At 38.4% G+C, this 16,747-nt stretch overlaps 1 long non-coding RNA gene across 1 annotated transcript in view; it reads right to left on the bottom strand.

Moving 5' to 3' along the window:
- Positions 1-236: 236 nt before the first annotated feature.
- LOC126151268 (uncharacterized) overlaps positions 237-16,747 on the bottom strand; it is an 87,981-nt gene continuing 71,470 nt past the window's right edge. The window contains exons 3-4 of the long non-coding RNA XR_007531940.1: positions 14,337-14,609; positions 237-811 (exon numbers count right to left, since the gene is read on the bottom strand). This is a non-coding gene — a long non-coding RNA (uncharacterized LOC126151268). The remainder of the gene's footprint in view (positions 812-14,336; positions 14,610-16,747) is intronic.

Genomic DNA, 16,747 nt, shown 5'->3' with positions numbered 1-16,747 from the left:
TAGAGTAATATAACTTTCTTACCTTTATTGGTCGTTGTTGCATGCTCGTGGTCTAGTGATGAATCTCGCCATTCGCTGTTTGTTAAATCAATGTGAGGTCCAGGGTGTGTATTCTGCTGCGTAAGAACTGACACATATTTAAACTTTCAACTTTTATTTTATAAATGCTGATCATGATTATATTCAATAATTTTCAATGTAACAGCTATTACAATACATCATTTCGTTGCCTCTATCCTTGATCTTCACAAAACAAGTGTATTACAAGACGTCTCAACACCAACTGCCCATTGTCTCTACACCCACCAATAACCAGCTCCTGTTCACAGAGCTTACAAACTGTGAAGTACTGCCAATCTCAGTTGTATATCAATATTTTACACATCGCACATATACATATATGAAAAACATAGTATGAAAAATGAAAAGTGTTTATAATATAGTTCTGTGGCAATATACCTCATGATTGTCCTCATATTAACAGTTTTGTAACTAAATAATAATATTTCAGTTTTTGTTTACGTAGTTAAAGTTCACTTGGTCCTACAAGTTGATTGACGGCACCGCACACCTCGCCAGCCTGTGGTATCGGTAGTTTCAGTAATCCGTTACATTACACACATGCCTCGAGATTTCACGCGAAAGAATTTCGCATGAGATCTTGACAGATATGCAATTGCAACGAACCACTGACCCTACTACAGAAATGCTAACAATCTCCTTCAGATGTCCGCTTGTGCCCGCCAATCTTCTCCTCTTGAATTTATCTCCTCATCTGTCAGGTTTCAGATGTAGTACATTGGTAATTATCCTGGAATTATATAACACTCAATTAATGGCACATATTTATAATGGTATCTCACCCAGGACATTTGTTCTGTATCACTCTGGGTTCGATTACCAAATTTGACTTACATATTTACATAAACAAATGTACAAAGATTTCTACCAGTTCTTATTAAACATAAAATATAAATGCAATAGTTTTAGAATATGGACTTTACATCAACTTAATATGTGTATCATCCTTCTCACATCAACAAGTGTTTCACCAATATAGAATAGATAACAGTGTGAATCTTGAAGTGACAGTGCAATGGGAGCAGGTTAACACAGTCATCTTCAGTAGTAACATATTATCTTCATAGTTATATAATAATTCATATCAGAGGAAGCATGTTAACCCAGCCATCTCTTGCATCAAAATGTAGAAATAATAGTGTAGATTGCAACTTGATTTGGTTTGCAGTAGTGGATCACTAGTGTTTAAAGTTCAATAATTTTTACTAAATGTGAATCAGACAAAATATAATTCCTGAAAACATTATCTCTCTAACCTAAAGAATGATGCTTTACAAGCATCAAGAGTGCATCAAAATTATCTAATTCTATCATGTGATATAATATAATGTACAAAAATGAAAGGAAATAAGCTATATTATTGTCAATATTTTACAAACCTGTGTTTTTATAGTACCTTCTTGCACATTACCCTACAGCCTTTACCCATTCTGTCCTGTAACTCTCATACCTTTCCCTCATATCAAATCATGTGTATAAACTAGCTGATTTCTTTCAATGTAGTTATAAGTAATTCTGTGGAGGTTCAAATCTCCATCCACACAAACATGTCATTGTTTTCTCATATGTGTAAAATAGAAGATAGCAATTGCTTGGTCAATTCAGTTTTTTGTGATATACAACAAAATGATAAATACATCCCTAATCCTAAAAATGCATAGAAATGGTAATCAATCATATATAAAACTTCCCTAAACTTATGGCATAGGTAACATGTAATGTCATGTAATGTGTAGTTATGTACAGTGTGTAGCATCCTTCTTCATTTAAGGTCCATGCTTCACAAACAATAAAAGTATAGAATAACCAAGTAAACTGTCGAGTCTTCTCCTCTCTGCCACCAGCACACAGCCATAAACCGTTCCATGTCTTATTGACAGAACCTGAGATACCATAGTGAGCAATAGTCCAGCCAGTACCAATGTCCACAAGGTCTATGTGCTTCTGTGAGAACCACTTAGTATTCACAACTTGCCAATACTGGTTTAGCATCACTATAAATGTGTATGAACACTGGTTCATACAAACATAGCGGCTGCAGTCTCCAAAGCCTCATACTTCCTGTCACACAGTTTGCAGTATGAGCAGGTTACACCAGTCACTTCCTCCAACAGTCACATAATATGTCACAGCACAAAAGTCACAACAAGAGTTTGCCGCACAAGTGAGACAATGTGTTTAGTGTGTATGAGTCACCTGTGCCACAAGTATCATACACTGTCCAACTACTCTGAGCTGACCATGTAATTCCATTACTACACCTTCTCTCCTCAACCTTCTTGGCAGTTCCAGAGAATGATCTATGTATTAAAACTGTTTCACAAGATTGACAATTGATACAGCAAGTATCACATTTCCGCTGTCTTTGTATAAAGTATCATTGGCAAAGTTACATCATTACGACCTCAGCCTGAATATTTCATATGGTTTCTCACCTAGTAATAGGTATTTGAATTGTGTCATCATACTGTACAAGAATAAGTTGAACATGATGTTCATACGCTACAGTTTCCATCTCTTCTGGATGTTAATCATGGCATGTAAAATCTTGACAAAGCATAGTTATTCACAACATGTGACTACATGATTTCAATTGTTTCAAAATTTTGTTCAAAGGCAATACAGTTTTCAGCCTCACTCTAATATCATGTGTAAGACTACAGATCATTATATATGTATGCAGATGATTGGTATTTTCATATTTATAAGTTCACAGTTATTGTTAAGTATAGGTTGATTTCAGATTCTTGAGTGTCAAGTGTACATTTCTTTCTTATATATTTTGTTTTCATTGTTTGTCAGTATTATATAAATCTTTGCATATTACAGATCCAATATCAGAAACAACATAAGTTTGAATGAGATGTCTCAGTGGTACAGCAAAAACATCACAACTCCAGAAATAGCATAGAGCTTATAGAAAATTAATTAAAATGTAAAATGGGTTCACTAATGAAAAGGTTTACCACTGAAAAATCTCATCTACTGTTATACCTCTCCAATTCAAATGCAGTATTTCTCTGTATGTAATGGCTCTACAAGAAAATACATAATGAGCATAATGTATATTTGTGGTCTAAAAGCATAGTTCAAGTATGTTTATCATGCAAAATATGTTCAGAAGTGTACACCTGACCAGATATCTACCTAGGTGCACAGAGCACATGTTGTCAAACAAAATATGACTAGTGGTCAGTTATAATGCCATATGGGTGAATAGTGTGTTTCAAAATTCTACAGTTAACTGCATAAGACAAAGCTGTCAAATAGTAACCAATACAGTGGTTAAGAGTTCATAAGCATAAGCAATTGTGAAAATTCGACGCAATACTGGATTACACAGTAAACTATTTGCCCAAACACAGATACATAGCACAAGAGTGAATAGATCAGTAAATTAATAAACTGGGTCAAATGACCTCCAGAAACCAAATACTGCAATAAGTGCACATTAACATAATTATCTATATTACAATTAAAATGATATTTTCAAAAGGTATGGGCATGAATAAATTTTACAAGTTAGCATTCATTATGTAAGACAAAAGCATAAGATATTCATTCTGTACACCATAAATATATACAATATTGCAAATTGACTGGCAAAATTCCAGATAGAAACTGTAACCTAAGCTCTGACCAATATGACACTGTAAATATTAATGTGGACTTTTAAAGTGTTTCAACTCAGTGATGTTTCATAGACCAAAAAGTTTTCTAGATTCTGGATAGATCAACCTAAAGGCATTTGGATCAGGATTCTCAGATATTAAAAAAGGTCCTATATACACTCCTGGAAATTGAAATAAGAACACCGTGAATTCATTGTCCCAGGAAGGGGAAACTTTATTGACACATTCCTGGGGTCAGATACATCACATGATCACACTGACAGAACCACAGGCACATAGACACAGGCAACAGAGCATGTACAATGTCGGCACTAGTACAGTGTATATCCACCTTTTGCAGCAATGCAGGCTGCTATTCTCCCATGGAGACGATCATAGAGATGCTGGATGTAGTCCTGTGGAACGGCTTGCCATGCCATTTCCACCTGGCGCCTCAGTTGGACCAGTGTTCGTGCTGGACATGCAGACCGCGTGAGACGACGCTTCATTCAGTCCCAAACATGCTCAATGGGGGACAGATCCGGAGATCTTGCTGGCCAGGGTAGTTGACTTACACCTTCTAGAGCACGTTGGGTGGCACGGGATACATGCGGACGTGCATTGTCCTGTTGGAACAGCAAGTTCCCTTGCCGGTCTAGGAATGGTAGAACGATGGGTTCGATGACGGTTTGGATGTACCGTGCATTATTCAGTGTCCCCTCGACGATCACCAGTGGTGTACGGCCAGTGTAGGAGATCGCTCCCCACACCATGATGCCGGGTGTTGGCCCTGTGTGCCTCGGTCGTATGCAGTCCTGATTGTGGCGCTCACCTGCACGGCGCCAAACACACATAAGACCATCATTGGCACCAAGGCAGAAGTGACTCTCATCACTGAAGACGACACGTCTACATTCGTCCCTCCATTCACGCCTGTCGCGACACCACTGGAGGCGGGCTGCACGATGTTGGGGTGTGAGCGGAAGATGGCCTAACGGTGTGCGGGACCGTAGCCCAGCTTCATGGAGACGGTTGCAAATGGTCCTCGCCGATACCCCAGGAGCAACAGTGTCCCTAATTTGCTGGGAAGTGGCGGTGCGGTCCCCTACGGCACTGCGTAGGATCCTACGGTCTTGGCGTGCATCCGTGCGTCGCTGCGGTCCGGTCCCAGGTCGACGGGCACGTGCACCTTCCGCCGACCACTGGCGACAACATCGATGTACTGTGGAGACCTCATGCCCCACGTGTTGAGCAATTCGGCGGTACGTCCACCCGGCCTCCCGCATGCCCACTATACGCCCTCGCTCAAAGTCCGTCAACTGCACATACGGTTCACGTCCACGCTGTCGCGGCATGCTACCAGTGTTAAAGACTGCGATGGAGCTCCGTATGCCACGGCAAACTGTCTGACACTGACGGCGGCGGTGCACAAATGCTGCGCAGCTAGCGCCATTCGACGGCCAACACCGCGGTTCCTGGTGTGTCCGCTGTGCCGTGCGTGTGATCATTGCTTGTACAGCCCTCTCGCAGTGTCCGGAGCAAGTATGGTGGGTCTGACACACCGGTGTCAATGTGTTCTTTTTTCCATTTCCAGGAGTGTATATGTCAAAGAATTTCTCAAGTTCCCCACATAATGATTTTGACTTCTCTACTGTTTTAACAAGGACTAGATCACCAACTTTAAACTCGCTCATCCTTTCTCTCTTGTCATGTCTAGCTTTTCTAACTGCCCCTTGCTTTTTCATATTCCTCCTTACTATTTCCTTTCTTTCCTGTTTTGTCAGACGTACATATTGGAAATTCAACCAATTCACTAATAAAATTTGGTGGCTTTTTGTCAAGAAGTATCTCATAAGGGGAGAACCCAGTTGAACTGTGCTGTAAGCTGTTCATCACATCTTCAAGTTTGCTAATGTGTTCTATCCAGGTGCTATGGTCAGTATGACAGTAAGTTCTAAATAATCTCCCAATTTCCCGCATGTATCTTTTTGCTGGGTTGCTCGAAGGGTGATAAGCTGAAATAAGAATATGGTTAATTTCCCCTCTATACACGAATGATTCCCAAGTTTTGGATGTGAATTGTGATCCATTGTCACTGAGAATTGCCTTGGGTCACATTTAAAATAGTCTTGGGTAAAACACGAAATAATATTCTTGCTAGTAACATTTCTACATCTACATCTACATGACTACGCTGCAATTCACATTTAAGTGCTTGGCAGAGGGTTCATCAAACCACAATCATACTATCTCTTTACCATTCCACTCCCAAACAGCATGCGGGAAAAATGAACACCTACACCTTTCTGTTCGAGCTCTGATTTCTCTAATTTTATTTTGATGTAGGTTGGGCTCAACAAAATATTTTTGCATTCGGGAGAGAAATTTGGTGACTGAAATTTCGTAAATAGATCTCGCTGCGACGAAAAACATCTTTGCTTTAATGAGTTCCATCCCAACTCGCGTATCATATCTGCCACACTCTCTCCCCTATTACTTGATAATACAAAACGAGCTGCACTTTTTTGCACCCTTTCGATGTCCTCTGTCAGTCCCACCTGGTAAGGATCCCACACTGCGCAGCAATATTCTAACAGAGGACGATCGAGTGTAGTGTAAGCTGTCCCTTTAGTGGACCTGTTGCATCTCCTAAGTATCCTGCCAATGAAATGCAAACTTTGGCTCACCTTCCCCACAATATTATCTATGTGGTCTTTCCAACTGAAGTTGTTCGTAATTTTAACACCCAGGTACTTAGTTGAATTGACAGCCTTGAGAATTGTACTATTTATTGAGTAATCAAATTCCAACGGATTTCTTTTGGAACTCATGTGGATCACCTCACACTTCTCGTTATTTAGCGTCAACTGTCACCTGCCACACTATACAGCAATCTTTTCTAAATCGCTTTACAACTGATACTGGTCTTCGGATGACCTTACTAGATGGTAAATTACAGCATCATCTGCGAACAACCTAAGAGAACTGCTCAGATTGTCACCCAGGTCATTTATATAGATCAGGAACAGCAAAGGTCCCAGGACGCTTCCCTGGGGAACATCTGAGATCACTTCAGTTTTACTCGATGATTTGCCGTCTATTACTACGAACTGCGACATTCCTGACAGGAAATCATGAATACAGTCGCACAACTGAGACAATACCCCATAGGTTCGCAGCTTGATTAGAAGTCGCTTGTGAAGAATGGTGTCAAAAGCTTTCTGGAAATCCAGAAATACGGAATCAACCTGAGATCCCCTGTCAATAGTGGCCATTACCTCATGCGAATAAAGAGCTAGCTGCATTGCACAAGAACGATGTTTTCTGAAACCATGCTGATTACGTATCAATAGATCATTCCCTTTGAGGTGATTCATAATGTTTGAATACAGTATATGCTCCAAAACCCTACTGCAAACCGACGTCAATGATATAGGTCTGTAGTTTGATGGATTACTCCTACTACCCTTCTTAAACACTGGTACGACCTGCGCAATTTTCCAATCTGTAGGTACAGATCTATCGGTGAGCGAGTGGTTGTATATGATTGCTAAGTAGGGAGCTATTGTATCAGTGTAATCTGAAATGAACCTAATCGGTATACAATCTGGACCTGAAGAATTGCCCGTATCAAGTGATTTGAGTTTCTTCGCAACCCCTAAGGTATCTACTTCTAAGAAACTCATGCTAGCAGCTGTTCATGCCTCAAATTCTGGAATATTCCATTCATCTTCCCTGGTGAGGGAATTTTGGAAAACTGCATTCAATAACTCCGCTTTAGCGGCACAGTTGTCGGTAACAGTACCATCGGCACTGCGCAGCGAAGGTATTGACTGCGTCTTGCCGCTTGTGTACTTTACATACGACCAGAATTTCTTCAGATTTTCTACCAAATTTCGAGACAATGTTTCGTTGTGGAACCTATTATAGGCATCTCGCATTGAAGTCCGTGCCAAATTTTGCGCGTCTGTAAATTTTAGCCAGTCTTCGGGATTTCGCATTCTTCTGAACTTTGCATGCTTTTTCCATTGCCTCTGCAACAGAGTTTGGACCTGTTTTGTGTACCACGGGGGATCAGTTCTATCTCTTACCAATTCATGAGGTATGAATCTCTCAATTGCTGTTGCTACTATATCTTTGAATTTGAGCCACATCTCGTCTACATTTGCATAGTCAGTTCAGAAGGAATGGAGATAGTCTCTTAGGAAGGCTTCTAGTGACACTTTATCCAGTTTTTTAAATAAAATTATTTTGTGTTTGTTTCTGGAGTATTTGGAAGAAATGCTATTGAGCCTAGCTACAATGACCTTGTGATCACTAATCCCTGTATCAGTCCTGATGCTCTCTATTAGCTCTGGATTGTTTGTGGCTAAGAGGTCAAGTGTGTTTTTGCAATCATTTACAATTCGCATGGGTTCGTGGACTAACTGCTCGAAATAATTTTTGGAGAAAACATTTAGGACAATCTCGGAAGATGTTTCCTGCCCACCACTGGTTCTCAACAAGTACTTTTGCCAACATATCGAGGGAAGGTTGAAGTCCCCACCAACTATAATGATATGAGTGGGGTATTTATTTGTTACGAGGCTCAAATTTTCTCTGAACTGTTCAGCAACTATATCATCGGAGTCTGGGGGTCAGTAGAAGGAGCCAATTATTAACTCAATGGGTATAACCTAAAAAATTTAGAAAACAGGTCCACAACTACAAAGACATACATAAACCCTCCTCTATAAGTTGGCAGTTATCCATACAAGACAATTGCTACAATGTCAAGCTGCTGTTTAGGATTTATATTTGGCATCTGACCCCTACTCATCTCATTGGTCACCTTAACTCTCTGACACAGATCACAAGTAGACAGGATTTTCCTGACCGTCCTCGCAGTACTGTAAAAGTAAACATTTTCCTGGATTTTCTGAATACATTTGAGTGCTCCACAATGACCATAACTCTCATGGGTATATTTTACAAGTAAGTTAACAAATTCATGTGGTCAACACAATTTCCATACCTCACTATCTTCCTTCATTCTCCTAAATAGTATTCCTCTATGAACTTTGTAATACTGCCCTACTTTGTCCTTTCCCTTTTTTCCAATATAACTTTTCATCAACTTCCCCTCTGAACCATCGGATATCATTGCAAATCTTGATGACCTCTTTCTCTTCACTTATTCCTTTTAGATACATGATTCTAAATTCATTCCCCTCTTCAACACCATTGTCACCAGTTGACTCTCCCAAAGGATGCCTGGAAAGTGCGTCTGCTACGCAATTTTCTTTACCTTTTATGTATCTGATGGTGTAGTTAAACTGCTGAAGAAAGAGTGCACATCTTGTGATTCTACTATGGTATAACTTACATTCTTGTAAATAAGAAAGTGCTTTGTGATCAGAAAAGACTATTACCTCATGATCCACTAAATAATTTTTAAACTTTGAAAAGGCCCAGTGTACAGCTAACAATTACTTTTCTGTAATGGTGTACTGTCTCTCGTGTTTCTGCAATGTCCTGCTGGCAAAAGCAATTGATCTATGTTCTTCTACCCCATTCTCTATCTTCACTTGGAAAAGATGTGCCCCCAAACCATTGTTGCTACTATCAGTCAACAGACAGAATGGTAATTCAAAATCTGGCCTAAATAAGATTTTACTATTTATCGATTGATGTTTGATCTCTTCAAAAGCAGTCTGACAATCTTTGCCCCAATCCCATATGGTATTTTTCTTAAGAAAATTCCCCAAACATGGTGCATTAAGTGCCTGAGTAGCACGGAACTTCCTATAAAATCCACACATTCCAAGGAATTACTTCAGCTATTTCTTATTTCTAGGAGGTGGAAACTTTGCAATAGCTTCAATTTTCTCATCATCTGGCATTATTCCATTCTCTGATATAATGTGCCCCAAGAATTTCAATTGTTTTACACCAAATTTACATTTTGATAGCTTGAGAGACATGCCTCCTTTCCTAAACTCCTCACAAATCCTCTTAAGTAACCCAATGTGTTCATCCCAACTTTTTCCCGAAACCAAAATGTCATCCACATATATAGTTAGTTTACTCAACAATTCTTTTCCCAAAACATAATCCAAGGCTCTAATAAACTCTGCAACAGAAACATTAAGTCCAAAAGGTAGTACAGTAAACGTGTAACATTTTCCATTGTATAGGAATGCTGTGTATTTCTGAGATTCCCTTGCTAATGGTATCTGATGAAATCCCAAGGTCAAATCCAAACTTGACATAAATTTTACATGTTCAGACTTGTGTAGTAATTCATCAATGTTTTCAGGATGATCAGTTTCCTGACATAATAATCTACTGAGAAATCTTGAATCAAGGACAAGTCTTACATGGTTATCTTTCTTGGCAATAGCTATAACTGTATTCTTATATTCACTATAGCATCTTCGAATAACCCCCCAAGTCTCCATCTTCTCCAACTCTTTCTCTACTGCCTTCCTCCTGCTTTTTGGAATATCATAAGGTTTCATGAAAAAGGGTTTATGGAGCTTAAGTACAAGTTTACATTCATAACCTCTTACTCTGCCTGTTCTGCCACTAAATACATCAGAATATTCCCATAAAAGTTCCTTAAGGTCAGATTGCTTTTCGCGGGTTAAATTCCCTGCTTCTGCAATTTTGTTTTCTACTAAGTTTTGATAATCAACATCATCAGAAGTCTGTTGTCCAAAACAATCTAAATATCCCCCATCATCAGAATAATCTACCCCACCCCCCCACCCCCCCACTCGATCTGATTATGACTATTGCTGCAATTTTCAATGAAATTCACTTTACACCTCTTATCTTTATCTGTAGGATGAACAAGTATAACAGTTTTGGTTCCCCAGTCAAATCCCATCTCCACTTTCACTATCCAATCCATGCCCAAAATTATATCTTCACTCAGCTCCAGAATGACAAGACAACCCTGCTCATAGATCACATCTCCAACTTTGAAAGATAAAAGTATCTGACTTTTTATTGTTTTACTGAATCTTCCTGTTGCCTCCCTGATTTTAACCCCTACTAGTGGCAATCCTGCAAACTCATGGTTTTTAATTACTTTATCCCTTAACTTTTCACTGACTCCTGATATGGGGCTCCCTGTGTCAATCAGACAACAACCCGTCCAATCATTAATACAAATTTTTATATAAAGGCTACCTATAATTTCACTCTCTTGCTCATCAACATCTTCATGCAATAAATCATCTTCTACACTTTTAAAATGTAGATCATCATTTTGTTTAACATAAGCTAAGGTATTTTCAGCCTGCACATTGTGCACAAGACAATCAGGTTTCTCCTCACAAACATAATTAGACACATTATTGATATCATTCTCCATAAGCAATTCTTTACATATTACAGCCACTTTTGCTTGCTCCCACCAAACTGGATAAACCTTCTTGCAAATTTCCAATAATTGCCTCCAAAACATATTATCTTTATTACCCTCGTTAAGCTTATCCCACAACCTACAAATAAGTCTCTGTTCCCTGTTTTCTATGTTAATAATTACCTCCTCCTCATTCTCAGCATCTATCCTGTTGACTATTGATGATGTGTTGACCAACATGACTGCTTGCAGGAGAAGCAAAAGAAAGTTTAAGTAAACAGTATAAATCAGAATTTATTTAAATTGTAATGAAACTCCACAGGTAAACAGCTATAAATGAAGAGATTTAAATGTACTATTCTAATGTGCTCCACCATTTTCCAAAAGTATAGCTTTCAGACTTATGATGTTTTTCTCGGAAAAATATATAGAATATTTCTATCTAAGTTGCGTTACAATTGCTTTATGATAACAAAAACTGACTAAATAAGGAATTAAAATTTTTTGAGCACTTTTGACAATAGCTCATCATTTATCTGCACTTGACACATCATTCTCAAGTTGTTTTGGTGTACCAGTTTGAGTTGAAACCAGGCTTTGATAAAATGGATGATAAACACTTGAGATTCACTTGCTGTCACATAAGGACAAGAGATCCTTCAACTTCAGTTCACTGATTGGTAAGATTCCGTGATATGTCTGTTCAAGGATGTCGCAGGATGATAACTGTCGTCCTCTAGAACACTTCTGGACAAAGATACACTTTGCTTCTTCCTGTTAAGTGTACTTAAAGTACACTTTGTATATTCTGCCTTCAAAGACAGCAATTTCCCGTACTTTACTCCACATCACCTTATTTTGATTAGTGTCATACATCCACTGTTGCTTGTGCACTACTTTCTTGAAGCCGTAAATTAAGTCCTGACTCATTTCATTAACTTTGTATGGCTTTCCAGTAACTTTACTCATTCTAATTAAAGTGACCCATTGATCCAGAACATACACTGATTGATTCTTCTTCCTTTTTTCGATCAGAGCATGTATGAGTCACCTTCATTCTGGAAGTGACCCTGTTCTAGAAAGCGATGTGTGATTGAAATTCCAAACTTAACAGAAGCAATGACAAACATACAAAATAATAATCTGTTCCTATTTTGGCCTCTACAGCAGAGTACAGGTTGAATGTTTTTCCACCTTTGCAAGCTTTCATCTGCAAGAAATGGTGAAGACAGCTTGCTACTTCATTTTGACCATGGTGGGCAATGGCCTCATGCCAAACATAGCAATGCCTTTCCTTGTTTCCCATGTCATGTACTGTAAAATTGTAGGTGGAATATTTACATTTGTAGCAGTAAAGGCTCAAATCAGACTGAGGAGTAGCCAACACTTTCTGCAGATCGAAACATGCACTAATAATGGACTTATCCAAGACTGAACTCATTTTGTCTTTTTCTTTCAGATCCCTGGCAATAGTTTCATTGGCAATGTGGGGCATGTATTTGTCTTCCAACTTTGCTTTCTCCTCTCCACAGAAACTATCATAAAGCTCATATAGTTCACACTTATCCTTTTTAGGTCAAAAGAATGACAAATTATATTCTTGGTTGAATATATCAGTGTATTGCCTTAATGTGGCAGGATATATGGTGGCATATTTTCTTTCCTTGACCCCTTTCCTGGTACATTCTGTGCATTTTTGCAATGCTCAGTTCTGCATCAAGGTATTTTCTGCTTGTTTATTTTCTTGTGTAATGTGACTCTACACAAGGAAAGCTGTTTATATGCTCTTGCACTGACTCCTTTATTTGATGCACTATTTTATTTCCCCTTCTGGAATGCTTTCCTCTCATTTCAGGTGATAGAATTCCATCTGTTCTCAGTTTTTGCATGGCAGTTCTCACCCACATATCTGTAATAGCGAGAGTGTAGAAACATTTTCTGACACACCTTAATGATATTCCCATCGACTGTTAGAGAATACTGTCTTGAAAATTTTCTTCTTGATTCTGCCACATTTTGAATCTGTTTCCTGCTTACATTTTTCACATGTCGACAGGTGAACTCTCATTGTCTGCTATGATCCCCCATCTGCCAGAACTGTTCAAAAATATCCTGCCTGATTTTTTGAGTTAACTTGTTATGACATTTTAGTCAGCATAAGTTAGGATCACATCCAGGCTTCATTACTCTTGTTTTTATTTCAGCATCTTTTCTACCAATGTGTGCATAACCTCTGTTGAAAGATTCTTTTGCTCTATTAACTATCCATGAGGCTGGGTTCCTACTCCTTTTACAGGTCTTTTTATCCTTATTTTCACATCGTCGTGTGCTAACAGTGTTTGGTGAGGATATAGTTGTATTACGGTCCACTGAGGATATGGGTGGAGAAAGATTTAAGTGTTGCCCAGTAGTTTGTAAGGAGATGTCTCCTGCAATAAAAATGCACAATTTTAAAATAAAATGCCTATATTATAATGTTTTGCGAAATGTACTATGCTACAGAATTCTGTCAGAGACAGCAAAGGACTTGAAAGAGCAGTTGAGCGGAATGGACAGTGTCTTGAAAGGAGGGTATAAGATGAACATCAACAAAAGCAAAACGAGGATCATGGAGTGTAGTCAAATTAAGTTGGGTGATTCTGAGGGAATTAGATTAGGAAATGAGACACTTAAAGTAGTAAAGGAGTTTTGCTATTTGGGGAGCAAAATAACTGATGATGGTCGAAGTAGAGAGGATATAAAATGTAGACCGGCAATGGCAAGGAAAACGTTTCTGAAGAAGAAAAATTTTTTAATATCAAGTATAGATTTAGGTGTCAGGAAGTAGTTTCTGAAAGTATTTGTATGGAGTGTAGCCATGTACAGAAGTGAAACATGGACGATAAATAGTTTAGACAAGAAGAGAATAGAAGCTTTCGAAATGTGGTGCAACAGAAGAATGCTGAAGATTAGATGGATAGATCACATAACTAATGAGGAGGTATTGAATAGAATTGGGGAGAAGAGGAGTTTGTGGCACAACTTGACTAGAAGAAGGGATCGGTTGGTAGGACATGTTCTGAGGCATCAAGGGATCACCAATTTAGTATTGGAGGGCAGAGTGGAGGGTAAAAATCGTAGAGGGAGACCAAGAGTTGAATACACTAAGCAGATTCAGAAGGATGTAGGCTACAGTATGTACTGGGAGATGAAGAAGCTTGCACAGGATAGAGTAGCATGGAGAGCTGCATCAAACCAGTCTCAGGACTGAAGACCACAACAACAACTATGCTACAGAAACGTTTATTGTTTACCTTGGTATTTGTTATGTTTCCCTTTGAACTTTTTTCTCTTTTGTTCCTTCTCGTCACTGCTGCTTGATGAATCATCAGCTGTTGTGGCAACAAAGTCAGGATCAGCAACAGAGTCATCACTATTATCCAAACACAATGTATCAATTAATTTTGAACTATTTCCTGTTGTCATCACTTCAGCTGTGTCATTATTGGGACGAACACTAGAAAACCACGAACCAGAGCACCCAGCATCAGTGAGTAGTGGTTCCCTTTTATTTGCACTTCTGACTCCTGTAGAAAGACGTGAATGGCGTCTAACAATAATTATTAATGCGACTACACAAATTATTTGTAGCGCTAAATAGAACTGCAGCCAAAAATTTACAAAAAGTATTCTTAATTTGTATATAAAATGAGAAATTGTAATTATTTTTGTTGTCTATAGAATTTCGGGGCTTTTTCAGCTTTTCAATTGTATATATGAAAACATCGTATGCATCTACACAGTAAAATTTCCCTGTACAAACATCATAACTACACTTACGATATTTGTTACACTACAATTCTCCCAGGAAAAACATTGTAACATAACTTGTGATCATTATCATTGGTGAAAGAGCACCTTAGCTGACTTATGATATTCTGAAGATTGGTATTGCTGCTTAAGTTGCGGCGCTAGAGATACGATACTTATACAGCGGAAAAGTATGGAGGCAACAATTCTGGCGAACATCATAACTCAATTTAGCCATTTTTGGACTTAACAACATTAATACTTGGCGCCGTCGAATTACTCCTATCACTAACACCCTCCTCCTTAATACCCACATCTGCATCATCCTTAACCACAAAAAAACTTTTACCTCGCGTCCATACTCCATAGCATTTCTATCATCAACAGCCTCTTCTTCTGAACCCTTCAATACCTCAATACATGATTCAACTTCTCTAACATCAACCACTTCAATATTATCCCTCACATTAATATCACACCCTTCTTCCTTCAGTTCTACAACTCTATTGTTCAGTACTTGAGTCTCATTCCCACTCATAGGAGTCTCCACGTCATTCAGATCACCATTTACTACAAGTTCATCAGAATACATTAATGCATTAATTCTGTAAGTATCATAGCTGTCATTAGTATTATTAACATAGGAACAACCCCCCACATCACCTCTCACAACATTTTCTTCCTCCATGAACAAATTCTTCATTACATCTCCACTGATTTCTGAATCATCATTACTAATGTGTCTACAATTAGTTTTGCTTGCCCCCCTATCACTTCTTTGCTGCAAAAATTGTTTATCAAGATGTCTCTTAACATTTTCAGGTGTCCTTCTTGTATTAATAATCTGTCTTTTTCCGTAATTATTCTGTCTATGCCTACTTTGGTTTCTCATAGCCTGATTTCTAAATTTAAGTCTGTTCGTCCCAAACTGACAGGCCCTCATCGGGATGGCTCCTAGTTTAACTGGCCTTGTCCATTCCCATCTTGTCTTCTATCAGAATTTTCCCATTGTCTATTCCTGTTCCCACTACAATTATTGCTTTCCCTGTTCTCATTTCATCTCCAGTTGCTATTCGCTTTCCTATTGGAATTTCCCTGATAGTTATCATGTCGATTTTGCTGATAACTTTGATTGTTCCCATTATAATTATTTCGATAATTCCCATTCTCTCTCCTAGAATTATTCTCACTATTGAAATTATGATTCCACCCCCCCCCCCCACCATGATTTTGTTCATAATAATGTCCATTAAACCTTTTGTTTCTCTCCAATGCCCAATCTAATTTTTCCACATAATTCAAAAATTGTTCAATAGAGTCATCTGGCCCATAAACTAAGTCCCACTGAAATCTGTTTGGTAATTTTCGTCTTAGTGCATCTATTTGCATTAATTCAACAAAAGGCCTGTCCAAATGTGCCAATTTTCATAACTGTTTCTCACAAAATTCCCTCATTGTGCCATCACATTCTTCATAATTAGGTCCATTAAGGAAATCACTTTTAATTTTAGTCTGAATTGATTCTGAGAAAAATTTATTCAAAAAGCTTTTTTCAAATTGACTGTATGTTACATTAGGAGAGGTGGATAAATTCGCCCATGTCAAAGCTTCACCATCAAGAAAAATTTTAATGAATTTAATTTTTACAGTGTCACTCATTTCATACAAAAAATTGTCATGATAATTCACAATGAAGTCAACTGGGTGTAATTTTCCATCCCATTGCGCATGTTAACACCTGGCCAAAGTCAGTTAAATGAAGTCACCACCGATTTCATGGCTAAATTATTCCGAATCTCAGTTGACTGTTTCTGTAATCGTGCTACCTCATGCTCATTGCCTTTAATCACAGTATTACAACAATCTACATTATACTCAACAGTCTTTACTTTTTCCATAACATTGTTTTCAAGCA

The sequence above is a fragment of the Schistocerca cancellata genome, chromosome 1 (genome assembly GCF_023864275.1).
Source record: "Schistocerca cancellata isolate TAMUIC-IGC-003103 chromosome 1, iqSchCanc2.1, whole genome shotgun sequence".
Lineage (NCBI taxonomy): Eukaryota > Metazoa > Arthropoda > Insecta > Orthoptera > Acrididae > Schistocerca > Schistocerca cancellata.
Note: the sequence above shows the minus strand (reverse complement) of the source record. Positions and strands in the feature narration are given on the sequence as shown.